Source organism: Rhynchophorus ferrugineus, unplaced genomic scaffold, assembly GCF_030347505.1.
Source record: "Rhynchophorus ferrugineus isolate W39M unplaced genomic scaffold, kcgeb_rfMv2 rfM1, whole genome shotgun sequence".
NCBI classification, from domain to species: domain Eukaryota; kingdom Metazoa; phylum Arthropoda; class Insecta; order Coleoptera; family Curculionidae; genus Rhynchophorus; species Rhynchophorus ferrugineus.
In genome coordinates, this window is record NW_027472580.1 from 43,837,265 (window position 1) to 43,862,309 (window position 25,045).

Below are 25,045 nucleotides of genomic sequence, written 5' to 3' on the forward strand. Positions count from 1 at the left end.
ATTCCGAAATCAGTTAAATAATTTTAGTTACTTATGATTTTAAATAAGCCACTTTGACGCCTCAACTGTCTGCAGAATCAAGATAGTTCAAAAATAAAATTTGTCTCACAAACAAAAAATGAACGAAAACCCAGCTAAAGAACCTTAATAGATGATTTAGAAGGAGGAATAACATACTCGCCAGAATAAAAAATCTTGGCAAGAAGGTTTTTCCCGGTGTTAATAATTGTGGTCAAGTGATAACTTACCAAATTGTTTAAATCTTGACCTTAATCATTTTGATAAAAATCCATAAATATCACACAAAAATGCCATAAATTGTAATTTAATATTTTATAATATTACAATAAGTTTAAAGAGTATAATATAATAAATGTAATAATACAAGTAATACAATACATACAGTAAAGAAACTTTTATAAACATAATTAATTTTAAAAAATTGAAAAGAAATATGAGAAACTAAAACAATATGGAAGATAACAACTATAATTTCTTTATCAATGCATAAACATTACAATAACAAACCGAAGTTAACATCTCTATAAAAATATGGTAATCTAAAATGTCTTTCTTATGTGGTACTCTTAGGTCTAGTACACAAGCATCCGTTTCTTTTTACAGTCACATAATAATACGGCTATATAATTATACGCATACCAAAAATATTGTCCGATCTATCACCATCATAGATTAAATTGTTAAACAAACAAAATTCAATATTATCGCTGTTAAAATTTCCATTTACCCTCATTTCTTCAACACCAGTAACGTCACTTTTATACCTTGTATTTGTGGAAAATCGATTTGCTTTCGGAATGTCTTTACAAGTCAACATGTCTAGTCTATACAATTTGCTACTGCTTAATTTCTATTCTGATTTCATCTAATTTAGTATCCATGTCCTATCTGACTTTAAGAGAAATAACTTACTCGAATCATTTTCATATCCTACATGTCTTTTAGTGTACTGTTGTTTCAACATTATCTTTTTACACCTTAAACTCTTTACACGAGCCAAGATTTAATATTTCTTGTTAAATTTTAATTTTGTGGAATAGGACGAAGGATAACGTGCTCTGGTGTTGATAATGTATGCTTACATAAAGGGCATCCAGTCATATTTACCTGAACTTTTACTTTAGTAGGGTCAATTATGTCTAAACTATAAAGAATTTGGCATACAATTTGGAAAATTTCAATAAAATTTGGGTAGGTACACCTGGATATAATTTACTTATAAATGTCATTACATTAGAACTGCTACAACATTTTTTTGATAATAATCACAAATCAATATGATTTATCCATTACTGACTACTATTTATAACCAAAATCTTAAAGGTAAAACAATAAATAAATTGCAAACAAAATTCTTAACCATAGAAGATACTAGAATACTTTTTCTATTAATTACGTCTTAGCTTAGATATGTTTAGCACAATCTTAATTTACAAATTAATTTATTACAACTTTTCTGTTGTACTTGCATTAATACACAAGTAAGGCGAGTTCGGGATTAATACATCAGTATGTATTTCCCAAAAATAGAACACTTAAACTAACATAATATAAAATACAAATATAATATAACAAAGGTACGTTTCTATCGATATGTCTATTTGATGCGTCCGATCTAGGGATGCCGAAAACATGTATCGATATGTATTGAAGGAAATATCGATATTTTTCGCCGATATTTTTTTGCTCCATATATTGATATATCGATATTTTTTTCGTTGAAAAGTGAAACATCGATATGAAAAATCTACAGTTTTCGAAGGAGACAATTGATCTTTTAGGGTTTTTTCTATTTGGTAATTAAGTGAATTTTGATTCGTTTGGTATCGAAATTTTCTGTTCGTTTTTATATCGATATTTTGTTCCGCGGCCGACATCTTTAGTCTGATCGATGTGCAATTCTTCCAGGGGTGTGCAACTCCAATAGTAAGTAGTGGGGCAAAGTTTTGCTTAGTTGAATCATTGGTGGCGCTGACAATGTGAATTTGATGTGTTAGTTTAAAATAGTTATTTAGAAACCTGTAAGGAAAATACTTTGCTTTGATTGGTCTGCCATTTCGCCTGATTATTTTGTGACGTCACATTTATTGGCCAATAGTATATAAATGAAAATCAAATTTAATTTTTAAAATTAATTTATTAAAATAAAATCCTATACAAATATACATAAGTGTAAATAATATAAATATATATATAAACAAAAAGCAACAAAAAACAATTATAAACTCTGTTCTAGGCAAAATTAAAATATCTATAATTCTTCTATAACGCCTTCCCATATTTGTTTAGTGCTATCAATTTTATGGGATCTATTAGAGTTCCAACTTATCAAGATATATTGAAGGTAAACTTTAAATATTTCCCTGTTGATATTGCATTAACTTCATTAATTCAAAAATTCAATCACACCTCATAATAACGTTTAAAATTTTGCCTTGAAAATCATTATGGATTGGACAGTTGAAACACTAAAAATGTATGTGTTTTTTAAAGATATTTAGATTTTAGAGTATTTAACCTGTGGAACTACTTAATATAGAATGTAGACAAATATTGCATGTTGTCTCGTTTTCAGAAGTTTTGTTAAACAGCCCGAAATAAGACAAAAATACAATATTAGACTCTTGCTTTTCTCAGAGCAAAGTTCTTGGAACTGAAAATATGGACTCAACTGGTGATTTAACAAACTCAAGTGGTACTAGATCTCCCGTTAAAAAAGAATATAAGTTATCTAACATGTTCATCTTCTTCACAATTTTCTCCGGGAGAATGATGTGAAAAAATTGAAGTGTTGATCTGCCCTTTTAAATATTTCTCGAACATACTAGGTGAAGGATGCTGTTTCTACCTCCATGACCTCTGATAGATCCAACAAAATTATTTAAACAATCTTGGTTAAGATTTGTTAAACAAATGTAATTATTTCTAAATTTAGACAAAATAGATTTCTTTAGGGTAATAAATCCGCTAGAAGTATCAATTAAATTTTTAATTTATGGCACTGTAACAAATATATTCTTAACAAGGCAATCAAATTTCAATATACAATACCTCTATTATAAAATTATTGAACACTGATTGTTTTAAAAAGTTAAAGTATTACAAATATTTTAGGGATATTTTACAACTAAAAGTAGTATTTATTACTAATAATTATCCAGTTATCTTAATTATTACCTTCTTGTAAGACTTCTTTATGTAGAGACATCACACTGACAGCATACGAACAACTTCGTAGATTAATTGAAATTTATTACTACTAACATCTTCATAAGTAGGTTTAGATTTTCTCTAAACAAACAATATATAAGCAGACATGTAGTAGATAGATAATTTTATATATACCTGTTAAAAACAATGTTGGATATGCATTTACCATAATACTAGAATAATGCAAATACCCTGTTCGTGAAGGAAGGGTAATTCTAAATTTTTCACTAAAATGTCCGTGACAGACACCACGACGTTGATATATTTGCATTGTGGTTTATCCAGGTAACTTACTACTATTTACTTGATCAACCCATTTTTGGAAAGGAGCGAGATCATTCTTTGGGAAACGATGTCTAATTTCCGTAGTAGATTTTTACCTTAAATGCTGTCTTCACACAATTTGGTCGACCAATCACATTCCATGTTAGTGGCGCCACCAGGAATTTAAACTAGCCAATCACAATTTGTGATCGCAGCGCTACCGTTAATTGAACTAAACAAAACATTTCCCCAAGGTCGCCTATACCGTGAAATTTCTATTTTTTCTATGAATTCTTCGTTTATTACGTTGCTATAAGCCTTGCTTATTCGAGGGCCATAGTCTGTCTGCATTGAACGCAAAATTGGCATGGACGCATTTTCAGCACTTAAGCTGTATTTTTCAATCTCTAGTTCATTTGTGATTGATTTGACTGTTAATTAGTAGTTTTTCATAGTTCTACAGCAGTTCTTGCAGTTTTCGGTAAATGTTCCAACTACTGTTTCGTTTGTTGTTTGGGTATCGACACTGTGAAAAAAGGAAACAACAAAACTTATTAAAAGATGCTAATTATATAAAATATTTTTAATTCAGGTTATGTTTATACTACAAGATTTTGAATTAGATTTTCGATAAAACTGAACAGAGCATGGTAGCTCACAAAATTTCGCTAAAATGATTTATACATTTGTGCGACGGAATTAAAATGAACATGTGAAAATAGAATTTCGAATCATTTGTGGAATTTAAAAGTTAGGAAAATATATATTTTCACAGTAAGTTTAGATAGTTTTTCTACCTTTTCATTTTTTTACTAATTTATTTTACGAGTAACTGAATTGTTAGCGTTATTGAAAACCATCAACATACATAATTAAATTTAATTAAACTGTGAAAATATAATATTAAAAGTAATATATTTTATACCAATTAGGGTGTGTCTAGAATTGACTCACTGCATGACATTGATTCTAAATTAGGTCCTTGATTTAAGCTTTATTCATCAGATTTAAATGTGTTGGATTTTTGACTGTTCTCACTGTAAGTCTGTTCTGACTGTAAAGAGTATTTCGCATATAACAATTTTACGTTAAGGGAGACGTAATATCTGATAGAAAACTGATTTTTACAACTATGGTTCCGTTTATATAAACTCAGTAATATTAAATAAATTGAGCACGTAACAATACCAGAATAATAATATTTGAAGTCGAATATAACAAATTGCTATCATAAGGATAACTTTAAAATTAAAGTCAGTATAGCTTCGTGAGCTCATAAGGTAAATCTTACCATAACGATAATATCCAGGCCGATTTTTGACCGGACCTGCAAAAGCCACACTTTGCCAAAATTAATGCCATCCATTACTTGAGGTGAGTTGAAGAAAATGGCCATAGTTTCCGAGCATAAATGGAGTTTTCATTGCCGCTTGAAATTGCGTTGTTAGTTCAATACTTCTTCCTAATGGTGGTATGACAGAAAATAATGAAGGGAGTTAATCAGAAAGGGAGATAAAATGTTATGATGGACAAATATACGTTTCAGGTGTTATCCCAGAATAAGCCATTAGGTTTTTTAGCTTTACTCGAAATATTTCTATGTTAAAAGTATTAGGTGTTGAAATTAATTCGTTTTTTTGATAAAAAACATATTGTATTTAAAATGAAACTGATTTGGTTAGCGCAGTTGTTAATACTAGGGTGTTGGGGCATAGTTATATTTATTCGTGATTGTTTATAATTATGATAATCCATAAGACAGTAGGATACAATCCGACAAGGCTGGGTAAGACAGAATTTGTTTTAGAATGATTTCTAAGTTAGGTAATCGGTAGGTTTAATGCTGAGAACCGTGGTTCGCAGTCCTAGTCTCTTATACGATTTGGGATCTGTTTTATGCAATAGGGTCAAAAATAATTGCTCATCATGCCTTTGTCCCAAAATCCTTGGTCTCACCATTCGATTTTCGGTATATCTTGGTGTAGCCGCTTACTTTGCACATCGTTCGTGTCCCCCAAGTTTTGTGGGAAAATGTTAATGTAGAAAATGTACGTATGTAGCTCCAAACTTGTGGTAGTTTTGCAAAAATATGTTGAATACCTGCGTGTAGTCCAGTGAATTGTGGTTACGGAGAAAGTTGTGAACATCATTTTGAAACAATGCCTATGTTGCTGCCTCATCAAGCGTTAAACATTTTATAAACTGTGCGTTAGCCATTAGTTTTCGAATATTATTGAATGAACATTATTTCGAATTCAGTATGACAGTTTTGGAAACATCTTGATTACGATACTGAAGAGGTCTTAAGACTTTTTTGCACTTGTACCTGATTTTGGCACGTCAGAATGTTTATACTGTGCTATTTTTGTATTATACCGACGAAGATACATCTATTGAGCAAAAGTGGCAATCATCTATATGTTTCTGTTCTCTCTATGACTTTGGCATAGAAAATGATTAGTATATAGTTTCACCAAGTGATCACTTGTACAGCTTTGCTGTGAATGCTTTACAATACAATGTTGGTGTTCATGGCTTGTTAGTGTTTAATATGGCAAAGTCAAAGTACTGAAAATACGTATCTTTGAGCGCATTTGTCATCATTTTTGTACGTTTATCTCATTTATTTTTGGACATTCACAAATACAGTTGCAGCGCACTTACAGCACCTTATAAGAGCTCGGTGTTGCCACCATGAGCCAGCTCGGAACGTAGAAATTAATCTTGATACATGTATTGAAGCTCTTGAGTTGACTTCAGTGTATCTAGTCTCGTCTACTCGAGTCCAAAATTTGATCCAAATATGTAAACATGTGTAATAGAATACAATTTACCACATACATAGAACCACCCTTTTGAATATATGTATAGCGCTGATGTTGCCCTTTCATATATAAAAGACTAAACTGAATCCAAAACACAGCACTAAGGATTACAATAGGAGATTTCATACTAGTCTGATTGATAGTTTACTTTGCGAGGAGGAGATTTCTTCCTTAAATTCTCGACGGGAACTCTTATTGCTAAAGTATGCTGGCTCTTTAAGATTTTATTCAACCAAACCAAGGCTATCCCAATATGGGCTATTTTTTCCTACCAGCTGCAGTGCCACTATGATTGGGAAAATATATAAAGCGTCTTCCGAATATATAAAGATAATTTGTAATCGTTTATCATTAGAGACTCCTACTGCCTAATAAGATTTATAAATAGAACACCTTCCTGGCAGAATGCGCCTATGGCTATTGATCTATCGATGAGGCTTTTTCCCAAAGATGGTTTCAGTTCTCTTAGCGCACGTTCCCTCTTTAAACAAGTTATTTTTTTTCTTTATTTCTAGAAAAATATTTTAATATTCTCTTGATTTACATAGATGGATCTGGATAGTAATAAATATACGGAAGCCGCATATACTTCAATATTAAAGAAATAACATTTCAAATTGTCCTATTGGTAGGCGCAAATTAAGTATCTTCCCCACTTCGAATAGGCCACTGCAAGTTGACTCATGAGGTGCTTCTTAAGGGAGAAAACCCACTCACCTGTAATAAGTGCAGATCCCCGCTGAACATCAGACATATCCTGGTCGAGTGCCAGGCGGTTCTTTGGCCTAGAGGGATCTATGAAACAACTTCTCCAGTTGAAAAATTTTGAGCGGCTGACGAATTATTTGGCAATCATCGGAATGCTCCAATATCTATAATTAAGACTATTAACACTATACTCTAATTTACTTGTGCCGTTCCTAGTTAATTTATGCATTTTAAACTGTCCATATTTTGCGCTTTATATTTTATCCTCTTACTTGTTTTTAAATTATTTATTTGTGTCTACATTTATAAGTATTCCTATAATTTATTTATAAAAAACTTTTGTTAATATTAGTATTACACTATTTATACTGTATTCCGTAACATTATATTGTACTAGGTCCTAAATAGCCCATAAAGCTGACGGGCCTTTAATAAATAAGTAAATAAATAAAACCATTTTAAATATACAAATTTAATCAAAATTAGTACATGAATGGTTATTTTAATAAAGGTTTTAAAATTTGTTAAGAGAAGTTTTAAAGGCTCTAAAATGTTTAATTAAGGCTTTCTAAAGTTGCAGGTCTATGAGAATGATCTACAATCGATCAATGCCTATTATTAAGAAAACACTATAGTTTAGTAGCTTTAACTGTTCTCTGTTTTCTCTATACAATAATAATATTTTCACAGAACTAACCATTATTTATTTTGACTAGATATATAAGTTAAAAAATGCACTATGACAAATCAATATATGACGGTGAACTGTGAAAATATTTGCGTAGTTTAAATTGATATGTGTCTATGATATTAAAAAGCAAGAACTGTTTCTGATAGCGCTTAACCAATTATTTTAATGGGTCCGTATAATTCCTTGGGGTATTATTTCGGAAAATGGAAATGATATTGGGGTTTTCGTTAATTTGGAAAAACGTGACTAGAAACATCATAACCCTTTCAATGAAGCTTTATTTAGAAATGTGTTTCGTTCGTTTAGTAAAATAATATATAAAAAAAAGATTTGATAAAATTTGAAGTATACAATTTAAATTTGAATATATAGGTATAACAATAACACATATATTTTTAAAATGTGCATTTATTAATTAATATTACTGCATCTATAGGCCACAATTTTAACGTAGCTGTATAGAGTATGTTAACGATAGTAGATATTTTTGTAACCATAACAAATAAATGATTTGCTATAAGTGAAATAATAAGGTTTAACTTAAACTTTTATTATCGACATTCATTATTGTTTGATTTGAAGTATTGTAATAATCTTAAGTGAACTATAAATGAATCTACTCTGAGAATAGTTGTGAATGAAACTGAAAACACATGAGTTCGTTTGTCATCAAACATCCCGTTCATAATCAATTCATAGCTAATTCCGAATAAAGTATGGATGTGAGTTGGACATTTTATAATAGATAACAAAATATATGTTACATATATTGCATTAGATGCGTATTTAACTATATGTTAGAAAGCTCTGTAAAGCAGGCAATAGAAATTGGAACCTCAAACTAATGCATGCATTTAAATTTTTTACTGAATCTTACATTAGATATGCGTATTATAATCTTAATTTGTTACCATTGTTCTGTCGTACTTGCATCAGTACACAAGCAAGATGAGTGCGGAATAGATATCAGTACATATTTCCCATAGTTGAGTGAAAGAGCAGAGTGAACAATATTTATATTAGTGAATTAAATTATTTAAATATTAAATTAAACATTTAGGCTTTGTTTTGTCGCTAACGAGTTTTTAAAAATGTTTACAGTCCGTCTTATTTATATTTTAATAATAATATTATTGATGCTTTTTCGCAAACCTTTGTGAGTTATTTCTCTGTAAATCTTTGTGAATGTCCTCATTTCTAATTTCCCATGGGCTGTAAACGCAGCGAAGAACTGGTGTACGTTTTGGTAAGTTTCGATCAAATTAATAATATATTTTTTGTGTAACTTCATAATTGTACTGGTTTCAAGATTTGCTTGTATAATAACAGCCCCTTGTGTAGTATTTATTTGGATTTTCGTCCAAGCAACTACCATATTCTGAGCCTTACTCAAAGTTTTGCGCGTTTCTTTCTTTTAACATGGCCTTTCCACTCGAATTGCTCTGTATTTCTATTCATATATATATATATATATATATATATATATATATATATATATATATATATATATATATATATATATATATATATATGACTTTTATCATGTCTAGAAATCTAGGTCAACAGGATGGCTGAAGCTCATCGAATATAAAGCTTACGGCATTTATGCTCTATTCAGTTCAACATGTGAATACTGGTTTAGGTGTTTGTGTATAACTCCAACAGATTGGGTATTTTGTGTTGTATGAAATGAAGCCAATATACATTGAAAGACGTTTGGTTTGGTCTTGTGTCAGATGTTGTTTCAACTGCAAAATTGGAAAGATTTTTTGCAACGTAGTTTTACTGATGATGAAAAGTGGATCCATTATGATCACCAAAATGATAAAAATCATGGGGACCACCTGTTCACCCATCAACATCAGCGGCAAAGCCGAATATCCATGGCTCCAAAATTTGGTGGGATCAGATTAGTGTCGTATGATATGTTGCTAGAAGCTAATACAACCAGTAATAGGAATTAGTAATGTTAGTAAGTTAGTGCGTTCGGGTATAATCGGAATTGCCCTTCGGGTACGATCGTGTATTCCTGGCCGATTAATTTTTTTTTTCATATGGTCGGTATTTACTAGGCTAGATTAGATTAGGTTAGATTAGTGATGGAATATTAATTATGCTTGAAGAAGGAAAGACTTGGTTAGTTGATTTAAGAATGTTGATGAACAATTTTGTTAAGAATATTTGATGTTAATCTTGTTTTTATATCAGTTATGAACTAATTCAGTTGTAGAAGTAATGTATTGATACTGACTAAATTGGTAGAATTAAATATAAATAAAGGTATGCTATATAAAATCAAAACAGTGAGTAATCTGATTTTATTTAAGTATGTTTAATAGTGTTTTTGATTTAGATATTCACATTGTTCAACAAATAGGCTAGTGTATAACAACTCAATTGCTTGTAGTATTAACATCAATAAGTTGATCATAAAACGCATGAAGAACAATAAATTTGTCAAATTGTAAACATGAATGGAAGAATTTTAAAGTAATAGAGATTACAAGGGTAGAATTACAAAAGAAAATAAATAAATAACAATGATAAAAACACATATTCAATTGTACAATTTTACTTGGATTTAAAAAATATTTACGGAAAAATCTGATCAAGATTATCGAAATATTTATTCCATTCACTGAAATCAACCTAGCACCAAGATTGGAGATACCATTTTTTATCTGCCAGACACACAATGTAAATTTTTAGGAACTTTTGCCTACATACCCTATTACTTTACGAAACATGAATGACAGTAGTAGCTGTTTGATCATTAATGTCGTTGACAATTAATACTATATGTTTTTAAAGAACGATTTAAATCGACTCTTGTCACCGTATTTATCTGCGACCGTTTTTCGGCGATTTCGTCCTTCAAACGGTCTAATAACGCTATGTAATAGTCGCTGTTGATGCTGCTTCCTTTTTCAAGGTAGTCAACGAAAATTATTCCATGCGCATCCCAAAATACAGACGCCATAATCTGGCCAGCCGATTGTTGCGTTTTCTCACGCTTTGGAGCGGGTTCATCGTGTGCAGTCCACTCGGACGGCTGTCGATTGGACTTCGGAGTGAAATGATGGAGCCATGTTTCATCCATTGTCACATATCGACTCAAAAACTCGGGTTTATTATGCTTGATCATCTTCACAAAAAACACGTGGATTTAATTCTAGTAGCGCCATCTATGTGTCAGGCCGGGAACTTTTGAATTGACTTGTTATGAAAATATCAAAATATGGGTCAGTATGTGGATAGCCTCAAAAGATACATCGTTCTTTCGATATGGAATCCATAAATTATTCAAAAGATGGGAAAAAATAACGAGTATCGATAGACAAGGCTTTGAATAAAGTACATTATATCAATTTCTCACAATAAGGGTTCAAATTTAAAAAATAATAAAATTTATATATCTATTTTTATATTACATTATGAGTAATTAGGGGGTGGGTTTCAAAATATCCTAATAACCTATAAAACGGCTGATGCATTTGATACCCTTATAATCATATTATATACCGTTCTGATCCCTTAACCTATTTTTCTCGAGCACGACGTTCCCCCAGATGACACGTCCCATAATCCCCGCCAAGGTGAACCTTGTAGTAACTGGTGGTATTACGTTCGGCCTGGCAAACTTTAAATTAACAAGATACTGTTCCAACAGGTTAAAATAAGCGTCCGTTTTCAAGTATAAACCCCAAAATCTTACATATTTCATTATGTAGGAGTCCTTTATCGTGTACTGACGAAAATATCAAGCTTCAAAATTAATGACATCGCTGTTTTTAATGCCTGGGTTATCTTAAAAATGTAAGGGATATATACATTTTAAGTTAGAATAAACTGTTAAAATATAATACATTTGCATGCAATATAAATATGTTAATATTTTTTAAAAATCCAACTGTATACATGTGTTAAACGGAAATAACGATAAATAAGTAACATAGAATGTATATAAAATGTAATGAAATGAATATTTGCAGGTGTACCGGAAAGTTATTCCCGTTTTTTTTTAGGAAAACTTACATAATATTTAAGAAAATGGAAATATTTATTTATTCATATTATTGGCCATTTGATTCTATACATATGTCCTATTTTCAGGCAATTTATGGATGCCATCCCAAAAAGAAGTATTTCTCCTTTGAGCAAAACCATTCATCCAGTCTGATACGAAAAGTAGATAGCTCGACAGGACAAGGTCTGGAAGGTACGGCGGGTGCGACAATATATCCCATCCAAATGCTTTCAACGCTTCCATGCTTTATGAGATGGTGCGTTATCCTGCTGTAAAATCACTTTACGTGATTTTAGACCCATTCTAGATTTTTTCGATCAATTCATGGTTCGAATTGATCATTTCTTGTCGGTAGCAATCACTATTAATTGTTTCACCAGGTTTCAAGAGTTCGTAATACACCACGCGACACTGGGCCCACCAAACACAAAATATTGTTTTGCGACGAAAATTATTTGGCCTTGGAGTTGATCGGCCGGCATCGCCAGGTGATAATCATGATTTTTTGTACTTAGGGTTCTCAAAGTAAATCTACTTTTCATCACCAGTCACTCCTCGAGGTAGAAATGACTTCCGATTATACCTTTGAAGCAGCATTTCACAGATGAATTTTCAATTATCCATTTGCCTATTATTCAATTGGTGTGGAACCAATCTTTCCATACTTAGAATTTTCCCCATTATTCGTAATCGGTCAGTAACCGTTTCGTGCGCCACGTTTAACGCTTCTGGTAATTATTTTTCAGTTTGGGTTGGGACTTCATCCAATAACTATTGCAGTTTCCCATCTTCAAATTTTTGGTCCACCAAAATGTTCTTTGTCATGCACATCAAAATCACTACTTATAATGTTGTTAAGGTTAGACAACGGTCGGTAAATTTCTATTAATTGGGCGTTTTCAGGCGCGAAACTAGATATTTTCATATAGGTATAAATCTATGAAGGTGTTACTTTTGTAAAATATAACATGTATTGCTTTGAAGCTTGATGTCAGTAGAACAAAATGATATAAGTATCAAATCATAATATTACATACGCCTGGTAGATTGACAAAGAAATGTACTCTATTATCAGATATAGACGATTGTAGTTACAACCAAATAAAACGTCCGTTCTTCCGTGGTTGGTTAAAGCGTTTAGTTCCCAAATGGAGGTTGCGAGTTCGATTCCCGGTGGAACAATACCTTTTTTTTTGTTATTTACTTAGAACATTGCCAAATCACCTAGGCTAATAGGTCAATTGAAAAGTCCGCGTCCTACCATAGTAAAACACATTTTATGGCAAAATTTTATTTTTCAACATAATTCCCTTCAAGGGTGATACACTGATTATAGCGACCATTCAACTATTCGATACCATTTTTGTAGTATCATATGGCTTGAATTAACAATATCTGTATTAGCTAATATAGTCAACTATCTACAATCTAGGAATAACTCAGTAAATGTTAACCGTACGCCTATGTAAAAAACCAAAATATAAAACTCAGACTTTTGGGCTGAACAAAGGATACAAATTATGTAAAATTACCTTTCCTTGCCCAAATATATTCATACACAACCAATAGCCATTAAATTTAGCGTTAACGTAGCAAAGAATAATTGAAAAGAATGAGTGAAAAAATCTCGTGTCTGCCTGTTTTAAGAGCTATAAATTTTAATAATGGCCATGGTGTCAGAGCGCCATCTGTAATAAGGCCCGCCTACAGCTGCCCATTAGTCACAGTTAACGAAAGGGTTGTTTGCCATCATACCAGTGTCCATTTTTTACTGTGTGTACATGTTGTTACAACGTCATGATGTTGTAATGTCGCAAATATTTGGTTGAATCTCTATAGATAATGCCTAGCTTTGATCTTGTTTATTAAGTATTGTTGTTTTGAGTTAATTAAGATATTGAATGTGCGTGCCTATCCACTAAAAATAATATAGACATATTATTTTAAAATAATTGAAATTGATTATGAAAAAGAACCAATTATAGTTGAAACAGAATTCTTTTTAATGTTAAAGTGTTAAGTTGCGATAGGCTGGATGACTATTTTGGAAAAACTAGTTTATGAATGTTAATAATGTTATTTGGAAAATGATTTTGACGTGTGATATAGTATAATTTCAAATGCGCACTAAAATGCTTCAAATCTGCGTGTGACGTAGTTGTTTTGGTCGCACCTGACGGTTGTTTTCGGTATATATCTTATTTGTGTATTATCTTAATAATTTTGTGTTATTATTAGACATTCTAATGTGGATTGGTAGTATTAGAGTACCTAATATAATTATACATCAGTAAAAACTCCAACAACTTTTTTATCATGGTTACAAGACAAAGAAATATGCAATTTATATAAGATGATTCCGTCTATTTTCTCAAAATCTAAGTATAACAGGTTAATTGAAAAGACCCCGGCCTGGTACATAGATGGCGCTACTAGAATTAAATCCATATGTTTTTATTTAGCCCTAACCCTCAAAACATGCGTGTATAAATTTAACAGCTATAGGGTCATTACTTTGTGAATTATAGCATTTTGAGTGAAGCAACTTTTGTTATTGTGAAAAAAAATGGATAAGAAGGAATTTCGCGTTGTTTCTTTGTTTTACGTTGTTAACTTGTTAATGGGAAATCTAAGTGTATGTTAGTTGACTTTTTGTTTTTTAATAATTTGAAATACATCTTTTATAACTTAAAAAAAATTGTTGCTGTATAATAATCATTTTAATGATACTTTTGTGTATGTTACGTATACTTGGTGGTTGACACAAACAAAAAAATGCATAGCAGAAACAAGTCTAAAGTGTTAATTCTGCAACGGTTACCTACGTTAAATTTTAACGATCATCAAATTATGGTCTTTTTTAAATCATGTCAAATCAAAAGTCAAAGTGCTAATGAGCGCATTAACTAATGGAAATTTAATGGGATTTGTTCATAATCATATTCTTGTCAGGTGATGCCTTATTCTTTCATGTTCATTCTTTTGTTACATACGTTTTGGTTGCAATTTTCTTTACTTACAATTACTTAGACGCGCTCATGGCGGACCACCACACGTATTACTAAAACATGCATTGAATATACATGGAATTTCACAAAGTAATCAGAATTTTTAAAAATGCCCCCATCAGAATTGGAGTAATTGTAAAAGAATATCACTGACATACTGACAATTTAGTGGGATCATTATTTGATTATAAACTGTATTGTAAGTGTAATTGTACAACAGCAACGTGAAAAATTTCCGGCCTAAACGAGAGATGTCATTCCAAACAGCAAAAATGCATGTTTTCTGAATGGATGGACATGTCATTAATTCGTGTTATAAGATTCAATTGGTTAGCTCAAGTAGTTCGTTTACAGGAATTTTTATAATAAATGTTTTCGGTTGTTTTTTGTTAAACATTATATGAACATTTGAATTGTACGTGGATTAACCCACAAGGAAACTGGAACTTCACAGAAGTTTTTGAGTGTTTCCATGCTATCCGTTAAATTGTGGGCAGCATATAAAGAATATGAAGGACGGTAGAAAACTGTAACATCGCCAGAAACTCTTGTCATGTTAAGCAACAGGAAGTTGAATAAGCTTCAGTTATAGCTGTGGGAATATCGGAAGAAAGAATTCGAAATGTCTTGTACAAAGAAAATTCGATGCGACACTTCCGTGGAAGTAAATGCATAAACAATTTAGTTTAAGCAGTCGAAACGGTTAGTGGAAGGTGGTGGTTCAGCGCCAAAGAAAATGAATTTGATTGCACCTGCCGGAAAGGTCATGATAAGCATTTTTTAGAAAACATAACGAATTCTGTTGATTGGTCATGTTGAAAAGGGCAGAACTATAATAAGTGAATATTACTCTAACCTTCTTGACCAGTTGGATGTGAAAATTAGTGAGGCCTTGGCTTGGCCGAGGACAATACATATAAGAGTGCGTTTGTTGATGGGAAAACTGCGGGATTTGGGGTATGATTTTCTATGCCATTTCCACTGATTTACTGCGCTCAGACCTTTACGTATCTCCAAATGTGAAGACATTTGTTTCTAGGATGTGCCAAGTAATAATATTTCAGTTATACTGTTTATATACTATTTAATTCCTATTGCTTATGTTATTAGTTCTAAATATGTATCTGTTCTTAGAATTATCAGACCCAATAAAAGCATTCTCTATTGTAATCATAGCCGCAAAACGTACGTAAACGTACGTGTCCTATCTAAGTTATATATCTAAGTTATTATAGGGAAAGTTATAGTTAAACAAGTCTGTTCCTTCCTTAGAATATTCTTTAAGTAATTTTTCCAACTAATCAAAAAGAAATAAACAACATACTTGTATCAAGACGGTCTTGCATCATTATTGGTTTAAAAGACACACTAAAAGTAAGAAATTTTGTAGTGGTAAACAATAAGCGTATAAATAAGTTTTTATAGGCTATACAAATCTACAGGAAAAAGCTATTTAAGTGTTTTTAACTAGTGAATTTTGGTATACTGAAAACAAAAATAATATGGAAAAAATTCCGGGACATCAGGATATGTTGAAATTCATATAAGATCCAGTAAAATACAGCAGAATTGATTTTCATAGATTAATCAAAAGAAGCTTCACAAGGGCCGTTTTTATTTCGTACACCTCAAAAAAACCTACAAGAACTTGGAACTGGTTCTTCGGAAATTAAAATATGAAGACTATGGTGGGAAATTTATTTTCATTTATATTGTATTTAGATTTATGAAATTCCCTTGCTTTTTGGTTTTATGGGACAGCAAAGATCAAGAAAAACACTGTGATTAGAACTCCTCCAAGATATATTGGTGGATATTCTAATTTGTTTGGTTTTAGTTGATAGTTCAAGCTCCATATAAAGTTGGTATTGATTAAGCAATATGTAATATTACTTCTTAAATATAGAACTTAGCAGTTGCAATATTTCCAGGCCTCTCAGAAGCAAAGTAAAGGAATATTTTAATCGCATCGGACATTATGCGCTTTATGATCTGATCCACAATTAATTTCGATGACGGATTCCTAAGTAATAAACCAAAAGTGGTTTGGGCAATCATAAAGAGTCTAACTATAAATAGTTCGTCAAACATACTTTCATTCCCATCTTGACTAGTTTTCGGAAAATTTTTGGAGATGTGAATGAAGAACAAGGTGAACATAACTTTACCAAGACATTAGAGAAGTGGAGAAATGCTGCCAAGGAAAATAGAGCGTTTCAATGATATCGAAAAAGAAAAAATTTTTGGGTGTGTATATGTTAGTTAAAAAATATGCATGTAATAACTCGTTTAACATAGTTACTCAAATTGTCCAAATTAAATATTCTGAGTAATGCAAGGTATGTGATACAGCAGTATGACTTGTCTGCTTTATTGTACAATACATTGTTTTTTCTGAAGAGTGATCAGTTGCTGGATATAGTATTCCACAGAAACTTTCTAACCATTTTCCAGGAGGTGGTTATAAAACATATCCTTAATATCTCACTAGATATATAGAATAAATTTTAAGAATGTAAAGGAAGGAAGGATTTTTTAATTTGGTAAAAGTGATTTCGAACGTGCGCGGCTCTTACATGACCTCCAAATTCTCGTTCTGTTTGCTTTGAGTTTTTTTTAGCAGAGCTTGCAATTCTGCATCTTCAAACTTTCGATGCTGTAGAAGGTGCAACTGATAGAAATGACTAATTTTAAAATATATATTATAAATACTAAAATAAATCTTATACGAAAAATATTTTATTAGATTTGTTAACATTTGTAATTTTTCAAGATTCAATAAAATATTTGAATTTTTCCAAATATTCGTAATTTTGAAAGGATTATTCTAAACTAGGCATTTTAATACCCTTACCATGTTAAATAATATTTAAATATTGATTTATATCTTTTTATCTTCTGTTTTTTATGTATTACTACTTTCTTTATTATTTGAGTTTATACTCTGGAAGTTTCAGGATCGAACCTCCGTCATCCTTGTCAATTTAAAAATTTTCAGAGCGGATATAACAACAACCCGAATAGCGGGGATTATTAGACGTGTCATCCAGGGAATGTCGCATTTGAGGAAAAATGGGTTAAAGGATAAGAACGGGATATAACCCGATTATAAAGGCATCCAAGTGGTTCGTAACGTGATAGGCTAGGTGTTTCGCAGTCATCTATCTTCTTGCAGCGTAAATAAATAATTAACTTACACGACAGGGGATTTCATTATGGCACCGAGGAAGTCCCACTGTTCACCGAAAGGTGATACGTAGGTTATGTAAACACCTGGAGCAGAAGGAATTGATCTATACGCGGAGAAATGGAACATGAGATGCTCTTAGCACGTAAATATTTCGCTGGCATAATTTTTCTTGAAATTTATGAAAAATGTGATAATAAATGATAAATTTGCGAGAAAAGTATTTATGAAAGTGAATACTGTTTCCTTTATATTACGCGCATGCATGTATTTTGATCAGTTAGAACTATTAGTAAAAATGAATGAATCGAAGTATGAATGTAAACAATTGTTATACAACCTAAGCTAATTGTTTAATTTTAGTTTCTAGTTTGACCTTTCTCTGCATAAGCTTAGTGTTATTGAAATATTCATTATATATACATACGATAATTTTGGAACAATCAAATTAGCATTTTTGACATTCATTACTTTTTTTTAATTTGACGATATTACTGAAATATATTATTTATACTATTTTTACTATATAACTATTTTTAAACTTATGATGATGCTGCTTCGTTATATCCCAATTGGTTTGGTATTGGTTTCAACGATTTAAAAGTGGTGATTTTGATGCCATTGACGAAGAACGACTTGAAGGAGCATAAAGTTTGAAGACAATGAAGTGTTTGGTTGGACGAAAACCCAGCTAAATTGTCAAAAAACTCTCAAATAAAGCCGACTACAGCTGAATTAAATATACCAAAGGTTTACACGCAATGGGGATGATTCAAAAGAAGGAAAATTAGTTATCATATAGATTGACTGAAAACGATATTTTGAACCGTTTTAACATTGTGATTTCACTGGTAACCAGGAAAGAAACAAGAGTTTTCCATAGCGAATTGTGATAATGAAATAGCGATGAAAAGTAGATCTAATACGATAATTTCAAGTGTGAAGTCGATACATCGATACAGAAACGGAATACTCATGCTTATAACTTTTGCTGTGTATATGGTAGGATTTGCAAGGTGTGGTGTATTACAAAACCCTAAAACGAAATGAAACTATTATTATAGATGCCTACCGACGTCAGTTGAACCAGTTGAATCACGTATTTCTGCAAAAAAGACCAGCAATTGAGAGTAACAGACGGATAGTCATCCTCTTGTATGACATTGTTAAGTCGCACGTTGCAAAAGTCGCACGTTGCAAAAGTTGTGAAGTATACACTATTACAATTAGAATGGTTTTACCACTCTCAGCGTACCCAGAGACTTTTTATTAAAAAACTCAGAATACATGCAGGTACCTAATATAAACCTATTTTCATCAGCTTCATATGTTTTATAATATATAAACAATAACAAAATCGGCTAAAAAAGAATACCATTTGTTTAGGTTTGATCAATCTAAAAAATATCTGATAAAGTGACAATTCATCAAAATAGTTATATAATAATATTTAATTTGTATATAATATATAATATAATAATAATACATTTTTGAAATAGCTATTTTTTCCTACAGAAATTAGATATATCTGCTACATTATTTTGAAATGATGTAGTATATTTTAAATATATACATATACATACCGAAAACAATAGATATTCAGGGTCACAAATTGATTGCGGCTTTGATAGGTTATTTTGAAAAGGAATGAGATAACGAAGGCCCCCTTTTGCCGGTAAATTCCGTTTGAGAGGTAATTATTGATGATATTAAATAATATAAGTCCCTCCAGTTTTATTGAAAATGTTTTTAGTGGGTTGTTGCCGTGCTAAATATTACTGTGGGTACTGTGAGTAACATCGCTTACAAAATGAAGAATAATATGTTAGATTCATCCAAGAAAACCTGTCTACATACAAAGTGGGTGACGAATCTTGACATTGACTCTATTCGAGACCAAATATACGAAATATATAAGAACAGTAAGTACACAAACTATTTTATCGATATAAACATAATTTAATAAAATTATTTTAGAGAAAACTGTCTGTCTGGAAAGTATACATACAAGAATTAGGGACATGCAGCTTTTTGACGGATGTAAGACATCCTTTCATACACTCTTACAGGGTATAGGGTTTAAATGGTGTAAAGATAACCCTGAGAGAGGTTTGATGGAAATTCCAGACACTACCTTAAAAAGAATTCTTTAATGGCATAAAATAATATAAGAAACTTAAATAGTTCTAAATGGTTCATTGTGGCAAGAGAGTACAAAAAAAGTGTGGACAATAAAAATTGATGGAAAAAGGTAAAAGTTACAATAGCATTCAATTGAGTTTTGTTGGTCATTATATTTATTAACAGTTAATTGCAGATATATTGCAGGTTGAGAAGAATATTCCATCAAAAACTGTTTGGATATGTGAAAGGAAGCATTGTTAACCATAACACCTTCGGGTTGGATAAACTCGATAAGACATACAAAGGAAGTAATTGATAAATGGTGGAATCGTAAACATGTTTTAGACAGATTAAAAATGATCAGTTTTGTGATTGGACCGTGAGTTGTAAAGTGAAAGTGACTGAAGAAAATTTTCAGGATATGTGATAATGCTGTGCAGTGCTGGACATTTCTGAGACAGAGTGATGAGAGTGGAAACAACTAAATGTATGTACATTATTAATTGAATATAACTATAGAAAATTATATTAATTGTTCAAAATTAAACATAAGCATTAGGTTAGAACGTATAAGGAGAGAATGAACACTAACTGTTTTGTAGATGTGGTAAATTCATTAGACAGAATTCCGTAATTAATTTTATCAAGAATGGTGTACACAGGTAGTAGCAGAAAAATAAAAATACAATGGTACTAAGATGACTTCCCAAGTAAGCACACCATCGAAGGAAACAAGAACTAAACATAAAAAGTAAATATGCTCTCGAATGAAAGTAAAATACGTTTCTCAGATATACAATTGTGGATTAGGTGGATTCGGCCTTCAGGGGGATAACAATATATAAAAAAACGCGCCTAGAAACTCTAAATCATGGATGGTGTGGAAAAGAGTTCAATGTAAACAAAAGAAATCTAACCTACAAACTATTATACTCGTGTTCTTAATAGTAGTCTTAAGTCTTTCGATAATATATGTATTAGATGTATTATAATGTTAAAATAAATTATATTTGATAAAATTTTTGTTCAATTATTTTAATTAGATTAGATTTTTTTTATATGTCAAAGCCAAACTGAACTAAAACTTAGAGTTGATGCGACAACATTGTAATGTTTCGACGTCACAAATATCCACGACGCATCACTAAAAAAACTTTGAATAGACTATAGATATATCCTTCTTGGAAATTGATAATATTTGTCTTGATCAACATTAGAATTAACATAATTGTCTGTAGATAAATTAATCGTATTTAATATATTTTCCAATACTTTGACTCATTGTATATACTTCCATCGATATGGTATCTTTGTATATAGGATAAAATATTATCTATGAATATACTTACCATTTTATTGATATTAAAGATGATATTATGGGTATCCAAAATATTATTACTACGAGTAAATATTACAATATGAGGAATGATACTATGTATAATATTTTTGTATTTTATTAGCCTTATTTTTTATTACATTCGACTCATTTCTTCCTAGATGAAGAAGGGTATAATATTTTCTGTTACATGCATAGCCATTGGAGTCCTAGTTTTTCCAAAGATTAATAAAATGCTGTGGTTACCTAAAAAAGAGTAATAATGTATAATATCATCTTAATTGCCACAAAACTATACTCAATTGCATTACGAAATTTTCGATATAAATTAAAATAAATTTTTAATAAACTTTTAGTGCATATCCATCAAATTAATGCGTTCCAATTATTTCAAAATATTGAAATAATTATTACAATTAAGTATTCATATATTGAAATATGAGCAGATTTAAATTAAAATCGGAATATATTGTGTGATATTTTATTTGTAATCTATTTTATTGGGTGTTAATTCAATTTAACAAAAGACAGGTTGATAAAATACTGTCTGGTCAACCTTGAAATTTGAACAATTGAAACTTTAATCAAATGACGCACGTAGCACGTTGCATTTTTATTAGTCGTATATAAGCATTTCAATTATTTAAAAAAATTGAAATGGTTATTATAATTAACTATTCATATAATCAGCTCAACTCAAATTCTATTAATACGTGATTTAAATTAAATTACGAATATGTTTTTAGGACTACGGGGTATTAATATAAGTTGACAAAGGGCGTTCTGGTAACAAAAAAGTTGAAGAATTGGAAATTCGACAATTGACCAAATGAAATCACTCTGAAAGATGGCTATTGTAATTATAGCATTCTAGTCGAATATTTTAAGAAACCCTGTTTTATATTAGTGGAAAAGCGGAACAAAATATCTTTCAACATTATTGCACTCAATTCTTAAGGAGCCAACTTGTCGGTCTTTTCTAATTTGTGAAGAATCTAATGTCGATTAGGGATTTATTAGGGACTGGCATTATGTCAGAATTTTGATATCTAATCATAAATATAATATTGATAGTTCATGTCGGAACACTTGATATATATAATTGTGAATACAATATTATTTATCAAAAAATTAGCTTACTTATGGATGTTGAACGAACCTCCATCTTTCATTAGACTAAACATATTGGATTAAATACTGGAGAAAGTCAGGAACATTTGAAATATGGAGAATTTGTCGTCAGACATTACCAAGCGATGTGATTTTAGCGATTCTTTATTTTATTTCATATCAGTTGTAAATTCATCAAAAGCTCAATTCTTACAAATTAAGTTATTGCTGCCGGTGCTGAAGCGATTTTTAGTGATTCTCAAAAGTTAGATGACGAATGTCGAGTTCATGTTATGCTGGATTGTGATTAACATAGGCTTGAACTTCATAAAGATAAAATGTATGGTCGATGCTACGGAGGTAAAATGTTTCACTCCAAATGCTGTCCTTATTTCTGATACTGCAGTTTTCGCACTAAATACTGCAGCAGTGCCAATTTTGATGGGTTGCTTGATGGGTTAAGCAAAATATTTGTAAGATATATGGAAAAAGTGTAACGTTTACTTCATAATATAACATTTTATTGGATATTTTGAGATTATGAGACATACATATTATTATAATAATTGGGTTGGAATTTTTTTCTCCAATTTGCAGAATTAGATCTTTTTCCTAAATTTTACTACGCCTGGAATATTCACCAAATATTGCTCTATAATGTAAGAATATAGGCATTACTTTAAACATAATATTGTAAATATTTTCATATAATATATCTTCAGTTTTATAAAAGAAATCACTTGAAGTTAATTAAAGATTTTTATATTAATCTCTAGTGCAAAGAATATGATCGGTTTTCATAATGAATGATCAATTCTGATGAAAAATTCGTGTACAGTATGTTAAAATAATATTTAATTTTATATTTCATAGTTTTAACATGCTGTTATTTAATTTGTTCTCGATGAAAGATTGCAAAATTGCCGAAGAACATTTATATCAGAACCTAAATTCTCTTGATAATTCCACATTAACTTTTTCAGGCCTTTCTTAATATTAAATACCATTTTGAATAAGAATTAAAGTGCATTATTATTTTAATAAAATTTTGAACCAATGAAGAACAAGAACATTAATTTTTAAAGAACTTACCATTTCAGATAACATCTGTTATTAATTCTAATTTTTCCGCGTGGACAATTTACTGCAGCTACCAACACATTTCCTTGCTTAATTTTCGCTGCGTTTTGTTCCAAATTTCCTTCATTTTGAGCCTCTGTCAACATAACCAAACTATAAATAAGTAGTATCCAGGCTAAAAGGTAAATTAAACGATTAATGGTGGACATGGTGTGCATTTCATCGAGTATAACATATAATCACTGTTCAGAGAATGCGGAGATACTAAATGAAGACAGGGGTCAGTGAGCATAACCTAAAATGATAAGAACTCTCAAAATACGTATTAAGAATATTTTCTCTATGTTTACATATACGGGATGTTATGATATAGGAAAAAAATGGATGCGGTTAAAATATTAAAATAAAAAAATATAATTGTATGGAAACATAATTGTGTTTTTTCCTGTTAAAATATGCTGTTGCCAATAAGGGCTCTTGAGAACTTGTGTTACTAGTCGCTGCCGGCTAATTAATTAAGCTAAAATAATTTAAATCTAGATATATATTTAGATGGACCAATCGGCTCTATTTGAATCTGGTGTAATAATGTTTATGTATTAACAGTGTTGTTTTTCTATAAAATGCACCTTACTACAATACACTACACAAGATCAAATGGTTTGATTCTTCTGAAACTATGTATTGCTGTGGTGTTTTCCAAGAGTTGTATTACTTCTATATTGACATGAGAATGTAGGCTGTTCTCATGTCTACTTACAATACATTGGATTTTCTGTGCGGCAGTCGGTATCTGAAGGTCTCGGTGTAAGTAGTCATTCCTGTAGTATATGGATTTTGTTCTGGAAACTTGTATTTATATTACCTTTTCCGTAACCTCCCCATAATTGCATTCTATATATATATTATGTACTAATAATTATTGATTTTCTTCCAATTAACCAATATATCTTCTTATTTCCAAATCTAAATAATATTTATTTTGATAGTTTGGCCTAGTGAAAATAATTACAGATTTATTTTTAATCACAGTGGTAAATCTCACTAATTAGTTATCAACCAGAAAATACAATACATGTACATTTTTTATCATATCCTATATTTTTATAATGAAATATTTTTATCAAAAATATATAATTTCTATACATATGTTAATACGTTTGTATTTTTATACTGTAGTAATTCACCTCTGTCTGAAAGCTATTGGGGTTGGTCGAAAAATTTGCAGTGTTCTCATTTCGAATACAAAAACTCAAAGTTTTCTTTTTCTTGGTTGATATTTTTCGTATCCTTATATTAAAACTGTCATCAGGTAATTTCCCAATGGATTCGTATATGTGAGAAGCATCTATTATCAAGTATGATATTCCAAATGCTTCATTTTTGATACTTTTTAGAGTCTGCTGCTCTCTTTTTGTATGCAATTTTTTCAAATCATGGATTAGTTTTAAAAT

General features: G+C 30.7%; 2 long non-coding RNA genes across 5 annotated transcripts; one reads left to right on the forward strand and one right to left on the reverse strand.

Annotated features, from left to right (window-relative positions):
* Nucleotides 1-2,164: 2,164 nt before the first annotated feature.
* On the reverse strand, nt 2,165-23,869 carry LOC143206808 (uncharacterized). 4 transcript variants are annotated; one of them, XR_013008539.1, is made up of 6 exons: nt 23,604-23,869; nt 21,415-21,647; nt 4,787-7,192; nt 3,367-4,021; nt 2,540-3,312; nt 2,165-2,489 (listed from the first exon to the last, which is right to left on the reverse strand). It is a non-coding gene; the product is annotated as an uncharacterized LOC143206808 (long non-coding RNA). The 4 variants fall into 4 exon arrangements; XR_013008537.1 differs by having other exon boundaries at nt 2,177-3,312; nt 4,787-4,957; nt 7,038-7,192; nt 23,604-23,862; XR_013008536.1 differs by having other exon boundaries at nt 2,165-3,312; nt 23,604-23,867.
* Nucleotides 18,978-20,040, forward strand: LOC143206809 (uncharacterized). Its single transcript, XR_013008540.1, has 3 exons — nt 18,978-19,634; nt 19,695-19,863; nt 19,919-20,040. It is a non-coding gene; the product is annotated as an uncharacterized LOC143206809 (long non-coding RNA).
* Nucleotides 23,870-25,045: the final 1,176 nt, after the last annotated feature.